We start from the raw sequence: 18,609 nt of genomic DNA on the forward strand, positions 1-18,609 counted from the left end.
CCATAAGAATCTTCTTTTCTTTCTCTAAAATTTCTTTCTAAGAAATTTTTTTTTTCCTGACTATAGGATCTTTGGCACATTTTCTAGTTCAAATCACCCTCTACTTTCAGCCATAAATCATATATATCACTCAGAGTAAATATTCAGCAACACCTTTAGAATAAAAAATAAAAATAAAATAAAAACAAGCAAACATGTTTGGTTTATTATGCTTTCAAGTGTTCCTTTAAGAGTCCTTTAAGAGTCATTTCAGGGAGATACTTGCCTCCCTCAAATGTAGCAGAAGGGGTAGTTAAATCTAGAAAAGTTTTTCAACTAAGCAGGTCAGTCCTCCTCCTGCTAAATAAGCTTAGCTGCATCATGAGTCTGGTATTTCTCGGGAAGACCAACTATCTGTCCACAGGCACTTTCCAGTACTTAAGGCACCAGTTGAAACACACAGGCTCATTACTTAATGTTTAGTGGTTCATGTAGTTATATGAAAGGCCTACTATGAAATCCATTAGGACTTTTAATTATAGGAAAGGTAACTGTAAATTTGCATCTCTTACGTGATGTCGCATTTGAAATGTTGTTTATGGTAGGTAAAGCCAAGGATTTATTGTTATAACTGAAGTGATCAGAATCTAATCTTTGTTAGTCCAGATCTAGTTTTTATAGAGAACACAGAGTAATAATGTGGTTAATATTATTATATGTGTTTTTTACTTTCTACCCCCTTTCCTGGTGCTGTGCCCCTCCCTTCTGTAGCTGGTTCTGGTGCTGGAGAGTTATGTTGAGTCGGCAGAATCTGGAGTCCTGGAAATACCTCGAAATACCAGGTTTTTCATGTCAATGGCTTCCTGTTCTTCCCTCCAGGATCCACTCAGGATCATCTGGGTATATTTGCTAATGCACTTTTGCACCTTCCTCTTTCTTCATTGGCCTGCAGTTCCATTAAGAGATGAATTTTTTATTTATTTATTTATTTATTTTTGTGATGACTTCTATGTATGTTAGATACCATTTATTTTTTCTCTTTGTTATCCCCAAAGCCAGATTTATCCTGCTCCAGGTCTGCATTTCTTTAATTGGACATGGACGAGTTGTCTATGTCTGTGAGGTCTCTGTGCCTGTTTCCCATCTCTATCATTCCATGCCTGGACACCCCTGTGACATGTCCTTTGTCCTCAGGTCCTGAAGCGAGTGGTTGTACCTGACCAGTGTTTCTCTGCACTGTCTCAGTGTGTTAGAGATAAAGGTATCCCATGCTATACAGAATAACTGCTTTTAACATAAATACGTGGTCTGTATAAATACGTGGTTGTACCACGTAAAGATAAACAGAAGTAAATAAAATTAGCCATAAACACCCAGTCAATTAGAAAAATTGCAGTCGCAGCTGAAACAAGTAAACCAAAGCTGCAGCAGGTTGCAAAGAGCTCAGACAGAGCAGATCTGACAAGTTTCAGTCCTGAGGCTGTGCAGATTTGGTAGGAAGCTTATTGCCTGTTCCTACCTATGGCAATATTGTACTGTAGGGCTTCTTGGCTGCAGCAACATGCTACTTAGTGTTGTTAAAATGTTCATTGTTGAAACATTGTTCTGTAATTAAGTTTACCACAGAGTAGTATCTGAGATACTATGGAGTATATATACCATAGAAAATAAATACATGTCATTTAATTTAGTTAAAATGGACATGATCAAAGTGACTTCTTCAGATGGGAGGTGGTTTTACAGTTTAGTAAAAACCTGGGCATGTGTGTCATAGTTGGTCTTACAGCCACAAAGAATGCGTCACAAATGAAAGCTCAGTCAGTCACGAATTTGTATTTATAATTAAGCACCCAAATAAAAGTAACACAACCTTCAGAGTCTGAGTACTGGCCTATGGCATGCTCTTTCAGTGTCTTAGGTGACTCTGGACTTGCTATCTGTCATGGTCAACAACAGTATTCCCGGTTGTAGGTAGTGACTTAAGCACATACTGATAGTATTCCCATGAAGCAGTCATTCAAATCCCCAAATAATTGCTTTTACAATTACTCTTCCAAAATTATTACCATGTTTTTGGGCTAGTCTAAAATACTAATCCTGCTTTTCTGAGAATCTATATCAAGTCATGATGAAGTAAGCAACAGATTCGTGGCTGAAGGTAGACAGCTACTGAAACTAGTTAATGAATTTTCATTTGAAGCTTCTACTAGGACTTAGTATCAGAAACTGTGGAGAACTGTGTAGATTGATGGCATTTTGCATCCCAATATATCTCACAGGTGCAAGGTGGCTATTATTTACACATCTTCAGTCTACTCTCCTTTAGTGATGTGACATATGTTTTATAAAATCATTTGTGTTTTACTGCTGTTCAGAGTTACCTGTGTTTGCTAATATTCCAGATTATTTAGTCTGCTTACTTGCAACGGACAAACACTGCCCTGTATCTTCGAAAGGTTGTCTTAAAAATGGTGGCAGACTTATCTGCGTGTGAGGAGGAGATGATGACGCAGCTGTCATGTACCCACAGAAATTGTCTGTCTTGCCCTTTCTCTGTCAAGAGACTTTTGGCAGGAACATAATATTCCCTTCAAAATCGGTTTGTTCCTTTGCCTTTTTTTTTTTTTTTTTCATATATTCCATTTATCTGATTCTCCTTCTTCCAAACAGTCCTCAGCCCTGCAGACTGATTAGATCCTAATTCTTTTGGCATGCTGTCAACTTGTCCTAGTCAGAATAACTATTAGGCCTTTGCTTTTGCTACTCCTCTGCAATTTTGTTTCCCTTTCTGTGCCTCATGTCTTTTCTTTGTGATTTTCACCTATTTTGCCTGAAGCTGTCTTCTGACAATATGTTACCACCTCTCTCTGCGGATTTGTTCTTTGCCTGCCCAAGTAATTTATTTATGTGTTAGCTTCCTCTTCGCCATTATCCCGGCTGTTTGACTTTGTGTGTATTGCTTTTCATAGTGCCTCAACTCTCTAGTATGTTATTAACAGTTTGAAACAGGAGAGCTTTTGTAGCTTTTAATGCAACAACTCAATCATGCTGACTGGGTGTTTTTAAATGACTGAAATTCCTTGTGCGCACACACTGAGATAACACTTTGCGTGTGCCTGTAGCAGCTGGAGAACTGAACATAGACCCCAGTAAGAATGGTTTTTCCCCTGGCAGTTAAATGACATATTAAGATTACATGGCAAAATAAATAAAAATCAGTCCTTAGATTATGATGATCTATTCTTATATTTCCATTGTATGTATTAAGGGAAGAAAAGAAGAAAGGAAAAAAAAAAAAAAAAAAAAAAAAGAAAGAAAAAAACGTGCAAAATTCTGTTCAACAACCATTCAAAGGTACTTGAATGTGTCAAAAATTTAATCCCACGACTTTTGAGTCCCTAAACTCAAAACATAAATGGAGAATCAGCCAACTAAGGATATGGTTTCTACTCCTTTTCATTAGTTCTTCTGTAGTTCTTGTGATGAAGGTGAACAGCAGAAATTAAACAGCAGAGATCAAAACAACCCTATGTTTATTCCCATTGCACTGAAATTGCTGACATGGTGGATGGAATTGCTCACTCTGATATATGTAGATTGTTGAAGGCATGCTAATTACTTTTTCCTAGAAAACTGATGGACACTGAATTGCTTAAACTTCTTGTTGACAATAATTCTAGCTTTTAGTTATACTTTTTTTTTTTTTCCCCTCCTTTAAACTTGAATTTGATTTCATGTATGCTACCTTTCTAGTAAACACCATTTAAGTAGCCGCATGTGGGACTGTAAGTTCAACCTATATTAGTGAGTTTTGTATGGGCTTTTTCCAACTTACCCATAAAGTGATTCCTCTGGGCAAGATACTCTGTTTCCAATCTTGGCAAAGAAAATGAACAAAAAGTAATTTTGTCTTGCTGTATTTTGTTTTCTCTCTGTGGAATAGGTCTGGAAAGACTGGGGAGGCTTGACCCTGAGGCAGAAGCTGGCCCAAAGTTTCAGATCTTGAGAGACCAAACTCCATAGGAGATGATCATCTTGAGCAGGCAAGAAAAGTTTTCCACATTTTTGTGGGAATACTGTATGAATATTTTTCTGACACATTGATTTTACTGATCAAATTTTGAAAGATTATGTCCATGGTTGTTGGTTAAAAGAATGGAGATAACATTTATCTTTTTCCATCTCCTCTTAGGGGGATATCTGTAGCTGTCTGAACAGCAGGAGCAGTGGCCAAGTGCCCAGCCTTTCATCTTTGAGTCTCCAGAGAGTCTTGACCATTTGTCTTGTATATAGACTTCACTAAAATCAACTCTATCTTTGTCACCTCCAGGCTGGGTACTAACATACTTTCTGCAGAGCTTATTGCATAGTGAACATTAAATTAGAACTCCATAAACTTAATTTGCTTCCAGTGCTTCATTTGCTTCCAAGTGTAATACTTGGTATTGATTTTAACTTATATTTAACTTTTATAGTGGTAGTTGTGCATACTTAAGAGGCTGCTACTTCTTCACAGCTATGAAACCTGACCTGAGTATTATATTTTAACCATTGGAGATATCAGTATCTGTTTTCTCTGAAAGATCTGTGAAGTGTTAACCTAGTAGAAACCATATTTGAAAGCTTTCATGGCATTCTGCATAGACTGTATATTTGTAGAGTGGCATTGGAGAAGAGCTGTAGAACAACCACCAATCCTGTTTTGATATAACATTTATTTATTTATTTATTTCAACATTATATTTTATGATTGATAAGTGTCTTTTAATGTGTTTTCTCTTGAATACATGTGTATTTTGCAACACACTGGAGACATCAAGCTAAATCCAGCACTGTTTTTTATTCATTCTCAGTTACTGTTGTTGACATTGTCAAAAGAACAAATTCAATGAGGTCAACAAGCACTCTATAATGACTGTCCTTCACGTGCTTTAACTTTTCAAAAAAAAAAATGGGAATTTTCTTCATATTACAATTGCTTACAATTTGTTTTTCTTACCTCCCTCCTCCTCCCCCCACCCCCGCCCCCCCAAAAAAAAAAAAACAAAAAACCAAAAAAAAATTATACAGACATAATTTGCTTTTGGTAAGATCTCTTAAAGTTAGTTTTTACACAGCTGACTCCACTCAATGACTTTTTCTGTGATCATCTTTTTTCAAAGTAAAATTTAATTTTCTATTTTTGGTATGCAGACCACTGTGTGACCTTTAGCTGCCATCTGGCGTTGAGTTTTAGCTCCAGCAGAAGAGTACAATGCGTAAAGGGCACAGATTTCCCTTAATTTTCTGGACCATAAGTAAGGATATAACATCCCTTGAGTATAGTAGAATGCATGGACATGGCAAGTATGTGGTATCATCATGAATACAATAAGAGCAATCATTCTTCATCCAATTGTGTGTACAAGTTATCAGTAAAGAAATTCTAGTTTTTATTTTGAACTTTCCTGGTGTTTTCTGGGTTGTGTAACTCTCATGAGAACAGTCAGTCCTTCAAACTCTTTTCTAGTTGAATTTTTAAATGACAAAGATGCTACAAACTGGTAAATATTTTAATTTTTCCATTATTTTTCAATGTCAGTAATATTAGGTCTATTGTTCTTATTGTAACCTATATATCATGGTTTGTCTTAAAATGACTTAAGGAAACCTGAGCATAGAAAGAAACTGAGCATGATTTTGAATTGAGCAGAGGAAGAAAAAGATTTGTGATTTAGAGATTAATGAATATATCACTAATGAGCTTTTCAAGACAAAGCAAGTGAAAACTATTTCCACTTGAGGAAGTAGATATTGAACAAATGTTGGCAAATACAGAAATTAGGGATACCCAACTTAAAGAATTGCTAAAACATTGAAATTAATACATGTTATGTAGAGTGTTGTGAAAGAGATGTAGCCATACATTGTCAAGAAAGCCATTCTGTGCTTCCTTCAAAATATGAAGTATCCCAGTTTGAACTGAATATAGGTTTTAGAACCTCTGAGCACTTGAAAAGCATGTTAAAACATATCATTTCTGAAATGTGCCTTTTCACTTCAAAAAAGAGAAAATGTCCAGAAGAGTCATTTACATGAATTTTAGAATTCCAGCTGACTGATGCCTTCCCCTTTCCAGAAACTCACAGGGACAGCGAAGGAGTGTCCCTATCAATTGCAGTGATCTTTCTTAATTTTTGCCGCCTTACAAGATTCTAGCATGTGACTGCATGAAACATAGTATGTAGAAATGAAAAGCATACTCAATATTTAATAATATTAGGACAGCCAATAATTCATCAGAAAAAAATATTCAGCTCTCACAAGAAGACTCAAGCCATAATAGAAAAAGCAGCAGGGAAAAAAAAAAAAAAAAAAGTAATTAAAAATCTGTAACAGCTTCTTTTCTGACAATGTTTTCAGTTTTCTGTGACTCTGGTATTTTCTATCTTTATTCTCTTCTTCAAATTACTTTTTATTGAAGTAAGCTTTATTGAATAATGATAAGGAATTGAAATTTGCTAATAAAGGGAATGAATAGAGTAATGGTAAAAATAGCGAAGTAATAGCAATATACATAAGCACATAAAATATTGTAACATTGTTTTGCAGAATGCTGTGGTGTTTTTCTCCTGTTTATAACACCTTTGTGTTTTGGTTGATATGTTCTTGTGACACTTATTCACTCCTTTCCAAATGACTGGACAGGTTTTCAATTGCTGCTAATCAACATAATTTGGTGATGTTAATGCATTTTTTTACTGCACCAAGAGCTATTTTTAGAAAATAAATATTATACACAGATTAGAAAACCAAACTGCTAACACTGTATTGAAGTAGCAACATCTGTGTTGCCACCTACCCAGCAGACACATTTTTAAATTTGAGATTCCTCTACAAACTGGTATGCTGTGATTCTTATCCAGGCAATAAAACCAAGCAAATAAATTCTGCAAAACAAGACTCCTGAAGCACTCTAAGGCAATTTTTTATTTGAACATGCCTCTCATTGACTAATCAAGAGATAGTTGGAACAGTACAAACTATTACATGGAGGTAAATGAATTATAAATCAAGGTAACCCTTTGGGTATTCAAGTCTTGCCTGAAACAAACAAACAAACAAACAAAAAAATGGTGATTGTGCCATTTCAGGAAACGCACTTGTGAAAACATCAGTTGAAGCAGAAGGCTCCAGCTTATTGTAGCTGTTAGATGCTTGAGCAAGTCCTGAACAAAAGCAAGCTGTAAGTGATCTTTTCATTCAAGTGCTGGATTCCTCCTGCTGTGTATGAGCCACATTGCTGGAGAGGACTGATGATAGGAGAGCCTCAAGCCAGGTGGAGTTTACTATAAATACACAGATAGGAGGAAAACGTAGAAAAACAACCAGACTTTCATAAAGACAGACAAGAATTCTCTGCACATAATTGAAAGTAACCCTTAATGATGGCTTATAATGAAATAGCTTTAAAATCAGTCTGGTTAAACTTGAATCTGTCAGGTGTGAGGGTGCACCGATAGGCTGAGGAGACTGTCATACTAGGTTGGTGTTCTGCTTTGGCTTCTAGCTGTCATTTTGCATTAAACTAATTTTACTTTTTTTTTTTTTTTTTTTTTTTAATATAAATTACTCAAGCTGATAGTATGCACCAAATACCAAATAGATGTTCTGTGACTGAGGAGGAGTCTTAATGTTTCTACTGACAGTTTCTCTGAGAGGTAGGTCATGCTTAGAATTATGGTTTCTCGTTTGCATTGTGGTGTGATATTATAACTCAGCTTTAGAATGTATTTCTAAAAGTCAGGTATTGTCTTACCTCTCTATCACACAAAGTTGTGGAAATCTTGGTAAACACTTGGAAAATGGTTTAGTTTATTTTGACACATTTAGCATGGAGTGTAAGTGGATATTTGTGAAACACCTGCTGTAAAATCTAAGAGAATATTGCTAGGTCCTTCATATTGATGAACAGTTTCTATCTTCTCATTTGTATTTTTACAGAATAATTAGGAGAATGGGTGGTAACTTGTTCATTATTGGCAACCACATACATTAGGCCTCCTGAAATGACTTATTGGACTCAGTACCAGACAACAACAAATCAAAATATTGGAAACCCACACAATTCTCACAGTCCGGTGTGACAGAAAAACATTATATGGAATAAAGAATTGTGAATGAATAAAGCACAAAGGACATGGTAGGATATAAGTATGGTAAAAATGGATATAAAATGTATGCAATAAGCAGAGGATTAAAGAGGGATGTGGGATACTAGACCTTAGCTACAGTGACAGTTATACAGAGGAGATACTTCACTGAAACCTGTTGAGAAGATAGTTTTGAATTGCATTTTGACGTGAGACCTAATTTTAAGATCAATGCAATATTAAGATTTAATGCAAGCATGCACAAAATGTGGCATAATTGAAAGTCAGGGAAATAGGTGATTATGCTTGCTAAAACGATTTATTTCAATTAAAAGTAAAGAAATGTTGTGTATTTTTGAAAGCATAGAATATAAAAAAAAATGTTTAGGTATTTAAAATGTTTGCTGAAGAGAGGAAATCTCAACAAGGGAACTAAAGCTACTGATCTCTTGAAAGTATTATCTTACACATTTACAAACATTTGGATTAAAAACAAAAACTAAATTCAAACTCTGTGTTCCTTAATATGGTAACGTGGCTAAAAAGAAGTTCCGACATGAATTTGGTAGGAAAAATTTCCCCTTCTTTCCAGAATTAAGTTTAAGTGGTTTTACATGACTCATTTATTAGTACTGTTTGTTGCTGACGGTGGTGAGAGCAAAGGTTTTGCAAACAATTTGGTCTTAATCATTTTTGATGCTGAAGTACTTCTCTAAGACTCATTTAAATCTGCCAGCTTTGTATATTCCTCCATTTTCTCATTTTTCAGAAGTATGAATGGATAATGAAACTCCATAAAGGAAAAAAAAAATCCACAGTGTTAACAGTTAAAAATGCTTAGTGCAAATGCAAACTGGAAACATGTTGTCCAATTGATTTATTGTAGTAAATGTATGCAGTGGGAAGCATAAGTGTTTCTACTAAGTAAATTATCTTCTTCCTATGAGGTTTTCTTCTGTGGCACTACCCCTGATATATCACTATGCATTCAAGCCACCAGCTCTGTTGAAGTCCATTAGAAATTCCACTTCATATAATACATTTCACTATTATAGCAAAAATCTTTACTCCCAAGAGTGAACACTGTAATACATTTTTATGATGTAATTGTCCACAGCCTGGAGAGCACCTGTTAGTTAAATCTGATTTAGTACATTGCTGGTACCACTGTTAAATACAGTGCTGTATAGTAAAGTAGTTCGGAAGCAAAGTAAGAACTTGATTTTTGTGTGTGTGTGTGCATCTGTGCATGAGATTTAAAAATACTATACTTTCATGATATATTTTTTCTCCTGTTGAAAATCTCATTCTGTGTGTAACTAGAACACAAAGGTTTTTTCTTTGTGTGCAGTTTACAGCACTTAACTTTCTATGAAAAGGAAATGATGGAAAACATTAGTTATCAGTGGTACCTAATAGATACATACTGATACTATTGCTGTCAAAATGCATTCTGACTGTTATTATATCTAGTGATATAATATGCTAGACTGAAAGTTTTACTGGAGAATGCTACTGAAGAAGATTATGTGCAACTGAAATAATTACATTTCCTATTTCATATTATACATGCAGGTAATTCTTGATGTAAGTTTATAAAATAATCTAATGATTTTGAAATGGCAGATACTTTAAAGTCTGCTTTGTAAAGTTCCTCTAAATTGGCATGCTCAAATGAAAAATTTAATCATACATTCTGAGTTGTCTCATATTTAAGACATACACAGATGTAATTCGGGTACAGAGGTGTCAGAATACTTAATAAGGCTGGAACACAACATTTTTAATAGGAAAACATGTTTCTGGTGGGGAGTCCTGCAGACAACATATTAGACAGAGCTTCTATTAGAATATGGAGTTCCTGTTTCTGTGTGTTTCATATATAAAAAAAAAAAAAAAAGAGTTAATCTCTCAGTTTCTGTTTATGTAAAAAGATGTTAACAAGCATCAGCAAGCCCTGATTATGCAGCTAGAAAAAAGAAGAAAGGACAATTGTATGTCATAGTTTTGGCAAGTTCCTAAATAAAGGGAATTAAGTTTAGATATTTGAAAACTTAAATTACTATTTTTTTCTAAGCCTGTTGATCCTTATGACCTTGTTTGTGCTAAATATGGGACTATCTGCAAGGGAAGGCATAATTTTATACTCTATAGGCTTAAATTAAATGCCAAAGAGCTTCAAAAGCCATTTTAATTGCTAAAATGAAAAGATGACACACATCAAAGAATCTTTATTTTTCATGCTGATGCATACATAGCTTTTTTATATATCCTTTTAAAGCTGTTAGTTAGACTTCATACTTATTATGAAGTCCCTCTATTGTCTTTGTTTTTTTTTTTTTTATGACTGTAACATCACAGTTCTGGAAGGAAAGAGGAATCAAGAATGAAATTGCCATATTTTGACTTTGAAGCCTGGTAAAACCTGGATTTACATGATGCTTTCTGTATCTGTTTCTATTTTTTTCTATCATTTGCCTCTAAGGCTATATGTTCCTTGAACTGGACCACCAGTGGTGGTCTCTGCTCCAGCCCTCTGACCCAAGGTGAACTTCAAAATAGAACGTGTTTAGGTAGCCCCCTCCTGTGCAGTCTCAGTGTGTTCTACTCGTGGTATCACAGGTAACTTGTTCCACAACAGGAGGTAAATGGAGATTAAAAAAATAATAATATGCAAACAGTAGATTTACTAATCTCCACCAGAGCCTCCTGGAACTATGCTGTTAACCAATAAACACTTCTTGCTACTACAAAAGAGCCTTCTAAAGTTGAAGTAATGCCAAGCTCTTCATAAATGTCAACGATATCAAATATTCTTTTGAAAGTTTTTCAGCATCCTTCCAAATTTGCTTATAATCTGTGTTTGTGTGTATACTCATAACCCCACAAATTATTTCATTTTCAGGGTTCTGGTAATCCACTGCTTCCCACCAGTTATAAGAGGAGTGATTCATTACTCCTGAAAACACAAACACACACACACACACACACAGTGAGTGTGTGTGTGTATAAACTTTAATACTCTGAGCTTGGCTTCACCTTTGTGGCATTCATTTCTGAAACAAATTTTGAAAATGTTACTTTGCACGTGTTTTTATTTCTTAAGAAGTTCTTCAAAACAAAGAGAAGTTGCTGTTCTTCTGTAGAAACCTATGGTAGCTGCTGTTAGAAAAAAATGATGACAGGTGACAAGCTATTAATCTTATGACAGTTTGATGTCTATATAATGCTGCATATTTTTATCCATAGCCAATTAAGACAGTAAAGGGTTTTGATAATGTAATAAAGACAGACTAGAAATGCTACCTGCATAAAAAATATATTCAAAGGGATAATCATGTTGATTTAGTTTAGAATAAACTGCGTGAGGGGAAAAAAAAAAAAAAAAAAAAAAAAAAAGGTCTGTGCTGGGATGTGTTAATTTTCTTTATGGTAGATCATATGGTGCTATGTTTTGGATTTGTGACCAAAACAGTGTCAACAACACACTGATGTTTTAGCTATTGGTGAACGGCACTTGCACAGCAGCAAGGCATTCTCTGTTTCTCATGCTGTCCTGACAGTGAGGATGCTGGGAGTGCACAGAATCTGTGAGGGGGGACAGCCAGGGCAGCTGACTGCACTGACCCATGTCATCCTCTGCAGTAAAGGCTGGGGGAAAGAGAGAGGGAGCTACAGTGTGTATCTTCTTTCCTGCTGATGTGAATGAATTCCTTATTTTACTTTGCCTATAAGTGTACCTTTGCTTTATCTATTAAACTGCCTTAATCTCAGCCTACAAATTTTCTCCCTTTTGCCTTTCACATTTCCTACTCCATCCCACTGGGAGGGCAGAGGGAGAGCTGCTTACTGGGTTAACCCACAAGGTCTTAAAGTTTTGAGTTTCAAAGAGGCAACCTATCAGAAATCAGAAGACCTACTTTAGAAAGCCAGCTGAACTGAATTTGTCAAAGGTTTAAAAATGGAGAAAGTTTTAATCAAATTTCAGTCAAAAGTGTAAAACTCCCAAATCCAGGGCAAGCGCTACAAATTACAAGTAGGTAAACTAAAAGAATGGTAGAAGCAAATAGAAAACATATAAAAGTGGGTGAAGAAAGGGACTAACCAAAGAATCTTGGATGGTTCAGATGGAACTGCCAAAAGTCAAGCTAGAAAAGCAATGCGTAACAAGTATCAAAGTTAACTTATCCATTAAAAGAACTATGAAAGAAGCAATAAGCCTTTGTAACGAGAGAGATTAAAGATGCCTAAATAAAACATTTTAATATAACAATAATATTGACTATTAGCTAAAGTAGGATGGCAAATGGAACAAGAATATGACAACTGTATCCAGCATAGATCAGAAAAACCAGAACAGGCTTGAAGGCCTAAAAAACAATAACATGGAGTGATAGATGTTGTAACAAGAATTTTAAATAAAAAAGAATTAGTTCCTCTATTTACAAGAAAGGGAAATCACAGTCCAGGAAGCTGCAGGTGTTTATAAGTCTGACCTCAAAAGAATGCAAAGCTTTACAGCTTTCTATGGTAACAGGAAAATGAGTTAAAATTCTACAACAGCGTCCAAAATGTTTGCCCCCTTTATATCTTTAACAGTGCCTGGTTTACTAAATAAAGTGTTGTTAATCCCATCTATTCTGATTTTATCAAAGTCTCTGATCTGGTAACAGTATGATAAATTAATAGTTAACCTGGGGAAAAAAAAATAAAATTATGGCAAGAACTTTATTATGGCTAAAGAGTTAGAGACAGCAGTAGCTTGTGTTGAAAGGGAAATTGTTGGAGTGAGATATTAATATCATTAATGATAATCCTCCACAAACAGCCTTAAAAAAATATCTTAAAAAAATAATTATAAATAAATAAAAAATAAATAAATCAATATTTTCCAGCACAAAAGACATTGCCCTTCTCCAGTCACATGTATCATGTATTGTGAAATGTTTACTTAGACTACTCAACGGATCGGGAAGGATTTAATTTCTTGTTTATTTGGTCAGTTTATTTTAGGCTTTTTCCCTTAAACTTCAGGAAATTTGAGAGAAGGAAAAAAACTGAAGACGTCTTAACTGTGGGGCAGTCAATCCTTTCTAGAGCTTCTTGGATCAGTTTTATAAGTTACATTAAAAATATATCTTTATACTTTTTGAAATGCATAATGAGTTAATAGCAGGAGTCAGTATTAAGAATTTACTGTTCTGTGTGGACTTATAACTCGGAGAGGTCTTTTAAACCTGATTGATATTAACACACTTGAGATGGCATGATGCTTTGATGTTTCAACATTTGTACATAGTGCATTGGACAGCTGATAACAGAGAGAAAGTGTTGGATGATCAAAATCAGTGCACGATACTACTTCAGGAAAACAGGCCATTTTCTTTTTCAGTTTGAGATCATTGAGAACATGGAAAAAAATCACTTACAAAACCAGTGGAATGGGTGAGTAGTTTGATTCTTTCCCAAACACTTACATTCATAACTTGAATGGTGAAAGTGATCATGTGTTAAAGGATCAGCTTGATTTTTCTCAATCTTTAAAGCAGATTTCGCAGAGTAAGTTTTCATGCCCTATTCTGAATCCCATTCTGATTGGAAAAGGATAAGAATGAGTTACATATAACGAATTTCAGTAATTGCCTAAGTGTTATAGATAGCTTCACAGTTTCCACATACAAAATGGAGATAATACATGTAAGTCAAAAAATGACATTGTAAGTACTGACAAAAAAGAGAAGACATAATTAACAATATCAAGGGCACAGGAAGAGATATTTTCAGTGTGAGGCTAGGTAAATGCATGCTGAAATGACTAATTTAAGGCTACAGGATTTTAGCATGTTGTTGTTAAATCACACGTAAAGGTATGCTGAGGAATGTACCGCTTCACTCAGAGAGGAACAACAACAAAAAAAAAAAAGTCACCATGACTGGAAGAAGAAACTGTGGAGGAGGTTGTAGTGAAGAGTGGTAGAAAGGATGTCTAAGAAAGTGAGTATAGTAATAGCAGGACTACGAGGCTGCCTCTGAGAGGGCACATGGAGGACGAAAGAAACGGTACCTAGGAGCATCGATACATGTTGCCAGCAGCAATGCATATAGCAACTGCATCTAACAAAATCTAATTTTCTGTGCAAATTATTCACAAAATCTCTGATTTCTGCTTCACCTTTAATTATGATTGCTAGAGATTGTTACGAAAAGAAAGAATAAAAAGTAAAGAGGGTACTTCTGCAAGGTGCCTTTTCATAATGATAAGAATTCAGATCATTAACTTTTGCATAGGATTTTGCTTTCTCATACACAGAGTTTCTCATTCCAGTCCCCCAGCTTTAAAACTAGTTAAAATCTTTATACCCGCATACATGTATGTAAGGTCTTTTATTTTTATATTATTTTAAATCAATATTGAGATGTTTCTCAGGAAGAGTACTACATGAAGAAGCAGGTCCCACGTACTTCCAAAATGTGCGAGTAAGACAAAAATGTGTCAGGAAGACAATACACTGGATGTTTTTCCAAGGAAAAGTCTACTGTCTTAGCTTATGTGGCCAGGTGAATAGCGGAAAATAAAAAAATTGCATGCATTTAGTCTCTAGGAGGCAGAGTGCTCTTTCCTGCAGACGGTTGGCATTACAGATACTTAGGAGAAGATTATGGCTGGTGAAGTAGAGCTTTTGATGAAGAAAACACTGAATCTGTAATTCTCTGTTCTTCAAAGTTAAGGTGGCTGAACTGTGGCTTTATGTGACAGTATTGTACAGGAAATAGTGCTGATTCACATTACCACAAGAAAAGCACTCGTAAAAACCTGATTTCTAAGTGCCTTTTCAGTGTACCTTGAGGTGGCAGCTCCATTATGCACACTCCCTATGTGAACTGTGGCCTTGTCCCTTTTTCAACTAATTTGCTTCTGGGGAAAACTGTTATTAAGACATGTCTTTGTGAAGCAGTATAAAGAGGATCATTTCTTGTTCCTTCCTCAGCTGCTTGAACACAGATAGACACCTGGAAACTTAGTCCAAAATGTGTATGGAAAGACTGTATTTGCTTTTACTGTCCTGTATCAAAGTTAGCCAATTTAATGAAGTTATGGAGGAAAATTAATCAAAATCTTCTAAAAGCTGATAGCTGAGGTTGAACCTGAACTCTACTTTGGTGGATCTTCTCTGTTAGAAAATAAGAATTTCTAACTACATTACTAATCCTTGGGTCAAATGTGTTAATTATTTAGCTTCTTCTGGTGATCGCCTCTAATTTATGTGCCTTAAGCTATGTGGTAAGTAAGCATCATTCAAAATAATCCTTGAACATGGGCTATGTATTTCTATGCATAAAAAAGATTTTCATCATCAGGATGATGACACTTTATTGTCAATTATGTATCTTTCTGCTTAGCTGCATTTGTGCTGAATTTTCTTTTAATACAGAAATGAGCTATAATCAATAACTTGTCAAATTATTCATTCCTAATGGACTAGCCAAAGGATTTTGACATTACTCTCTGAATAAATTATCTGAAATATATATTTCCATTATTTGACCAGCTCTCCAGATTGTTAAATAATGTTCTGTGAATAATTTATTCAACATTTATCTATCAATCTTTGAATAATTTACTCACAAATGCATTATTTTTATTATTCAGACAGTTATATTTCCAGCATCTGTGGCAATGTCTTTGTTGTGTGGAAACATAGGGATATCTGGAAGGAGAGAGAAACTTTTAACTAGCATAACTTCACTTCTTCATAATAAGTGTTCAGTACCTTTTTTTTATATACCCAAGTGCATAATTAAATGAATCTATTTTCATCTCTCTCTTCATTTAACAAGTAGTTTTCTACAACAGTCTTTAACTCAATGACCCCTACTATTTTTATTGAAAAACTTGCACTGTCACTATCCTGCTTCTGCTTGTTTCTTAAGTATTCAACAGCATTCAGAAAAGTTCAATTACTTTAATTTGTGTGCTGAAGATACGTGATGCGGAAAAGATTTACACCGCTTGTCTGGTGCTGTTAACCCAGGCATTTTGAACATAATATCTACATAAATACATGGTGAATAAACACAGGTCTGTGATATACAAGCACAAATGAAAGGAACGAGCTTTTAAGAATGCAATCTCAACAGGAAGTGCAGAGAAAGACTGAATAGGTTGCCTATCAAAAGGTGTGTTGTGAAATATCCCTATTTATTTACCAGTTTGTTTTACATCCAGGTGGCAGAAAATCCTCCAAACATCTGTGCTGGAGCAATGATGAAGTGAAATGATTTGAAGATGAACAACCCTGTTCCCTCCTACAGTATCTGTTCTGCAGTCCTGGTGGTGGGAGCATGAAATGAAATCAGGGGGTTCTGTCTGCAGCATGGGGCTGCCTACCCCTCTGACCTCCTGAATGTGAGTGGGAAGCTGAGCAGTGCTTTAGTAGCCCTGCAACTCAAGCAGTATTTTATGAAGTTATTTCACTGCCTCTAGCCTTTTGGGCTGAAAAGTTGTTTTGCATGTGTAATGCATGGTTAGGAATGGTAAAGCTGGTAAGGGCAAACTGGAGAGCAGGGACAGTACCTGAAACCAAAATTTATGTGCTGTTCTAGGACCAATGTAGCAATTCCTGGGAAAATAATCAGGTCCAGTGTCCAGAATCAGCACAGATTACCTTCTGCAAATCATGATATCCTACATGAATGAGATGAAAATATAGCTGAATTTCCAGTAGAAAGCTAGTAAGTTTGAAATGGTGTCCGCTGGTCAATACATGCATAAGCAAGCACTGGGTGAATTTAAGCCTGTCCTAATTCCACATCATCCCCACATTAAGGAGAAAATAAAGTTTTATCTTGCTACCTGCCAAAGACCAGAATTTTGGCTAAATGACAAAGATAATTCTTGGAATTGTGTGACCTAATTGGTACTTTTGCTTCTGACAGTGAAGATCCTTGATATTCAGGAGTACTCAGAAGCATCCTTATTTGAGCAGGAGGGTACCTAAAAGAGAACTTAAAAGGCATTTGAGAACTTTCAGGATCTTATTTGCAACTCTAAACAATATTGCATACCACCTCATTACTAGAAAGGCAATACTACCTTCATGTGTTTTGTTGCAGGTTAAAGAACCAACCCAAGACATCTGCCACGTACCTGTTTCTTAAAAGTAAGTCCACAACTGAAGGCAACTGAAGCCAAACCTGGAGCTGCTGCTGTGCAGTTAAGTCTTATATCAGCTCTGTATTTTTTTCTGATGTGGGAGGGAAGTGCTGTCATAATTGCTTGGCTTAATTTAAAGGATATACTCAAAGAAAGGGCTGGAGATCTGTACTTATATTAGCATGTTTAAACCTTGTTACCTTCAGTTAAGGAGGCTGGGCTAAGCATGGCATTTGGGCTATCTATTCTATCTAGGGAAGGAGTAAGCAGGAGGTATATTTGGGAGAAAAGTGGGAATTTGTCAGGGTTGTTTCTACTTTAATTGAATTTCAGGCTAATATGAACTGTGTAAAAATTCAGGAATCAAGAGCTGCTGCAGAACAGGCACAAACTTCAACAGCTTGCTGGGACCCTGGTTAAGTGCTATGGGGGGTGACACAAAAGGTAGAAAACAAGACCAGGTATGCATAATAAAGCACAAGAAAGAATTTCCTTATGACCTATGCTGCAGCTACCCACAGAAAAACAAAGCAGAAACAAAAGACCTGACCTGTTATAGTGGTTGAGGGTAGCAAAGTCCTAAAGTAAAGCAGGATTTCTATAACATGACCTTCAAAACAGAGAGGTTGCAGAAGCAGCTGACCAGCCTTGCATTTAGTCACTAAATCAGTGATAAATCTGATTCCATGTGGGTCTGGAGCCAGCTGCACTCTGACCCCAGTGACAAGGGTAAGGAATGGGAGGGTGAAGAAATGTGATGACAAACTGGTGGTGTATCATGAACCCATTCAGAGACCAGTGAGAAAGTACAGACTGTGTTTGAAATAAGACCATAAAGAAATAAACAAAACAAAAACAACAACAACAACAACAAAATACTTGTATATTTGTACCATCTGAAACTAATGTCCTGGATAGTGTCCCCAGTTTTGGGGAGCAGGGGACTGTGTTATATTATGCATGTATTTATTTATTTATTTAAAAAACAGAACAGAGAGGATGAAAAAATGAGTAATGGTTGTAGGAAAGGAGAGCTAAAAGAAAACCTTAAAAATCTTTTATAAATACTATTTTTGTCATAAAGATGAAACTTGGAATTTGTTCATCATTAACCTGAGAGCAATGACTGAAAGGAACACAGATAATCACATTTGTATTGACTACATGAGATTTCCTTTTGTATTCTGTCTTCTCATGTTACGGCTGTTTTCATATTGTGCATCTATTCCTGTAGATTTTTTTCCCCTTTAATTAAATCCTAACTATTCTCATACTAAAATACTTACATCTTGTTTTGACCTTGATTTGTTTGAACTCTTAATGCCTCAAAAGTCGTAAGGGCCA

The 18,609-nt window shown here is 35.6% G+C and overlaps 1 long non-coding RNA gene across 1 annotated transcript; it reads left to right on the forward strand.

Moving 5' to 3' along the window:
- The first annotated feature begins 5,080 nt into the window (after nucleotides 1-5,080).
- On the forward strand, nucleotides 5,081-17,310 carry LOC311436718. Its single transcript, XR_014693058.1, has 4 exons — nucleotides 5,081-5,325; nucleotides 7,597-7,679; nucleotides 16,339-16,518; nucleotides 17,226-17,310. It is a non-coding gene; the product is annotated as an uncharacterized lncRNA (long non-coding RNA).
- Nucleotides 17,311-18,609: the final 1,299 nt, after the last annotated feature.

This window comes from Aythya ferina, assembly GCF_964211825.1.
Source record: "Aythya ferina genome assembly, chromosome: 4".
Taxonomy (NCBI): domain Eukaryota; kingdom Metazoa; phylum Chordata; class Aves; order Anseriformes; family Anatidae; genus Aythya; species Aythya ferina.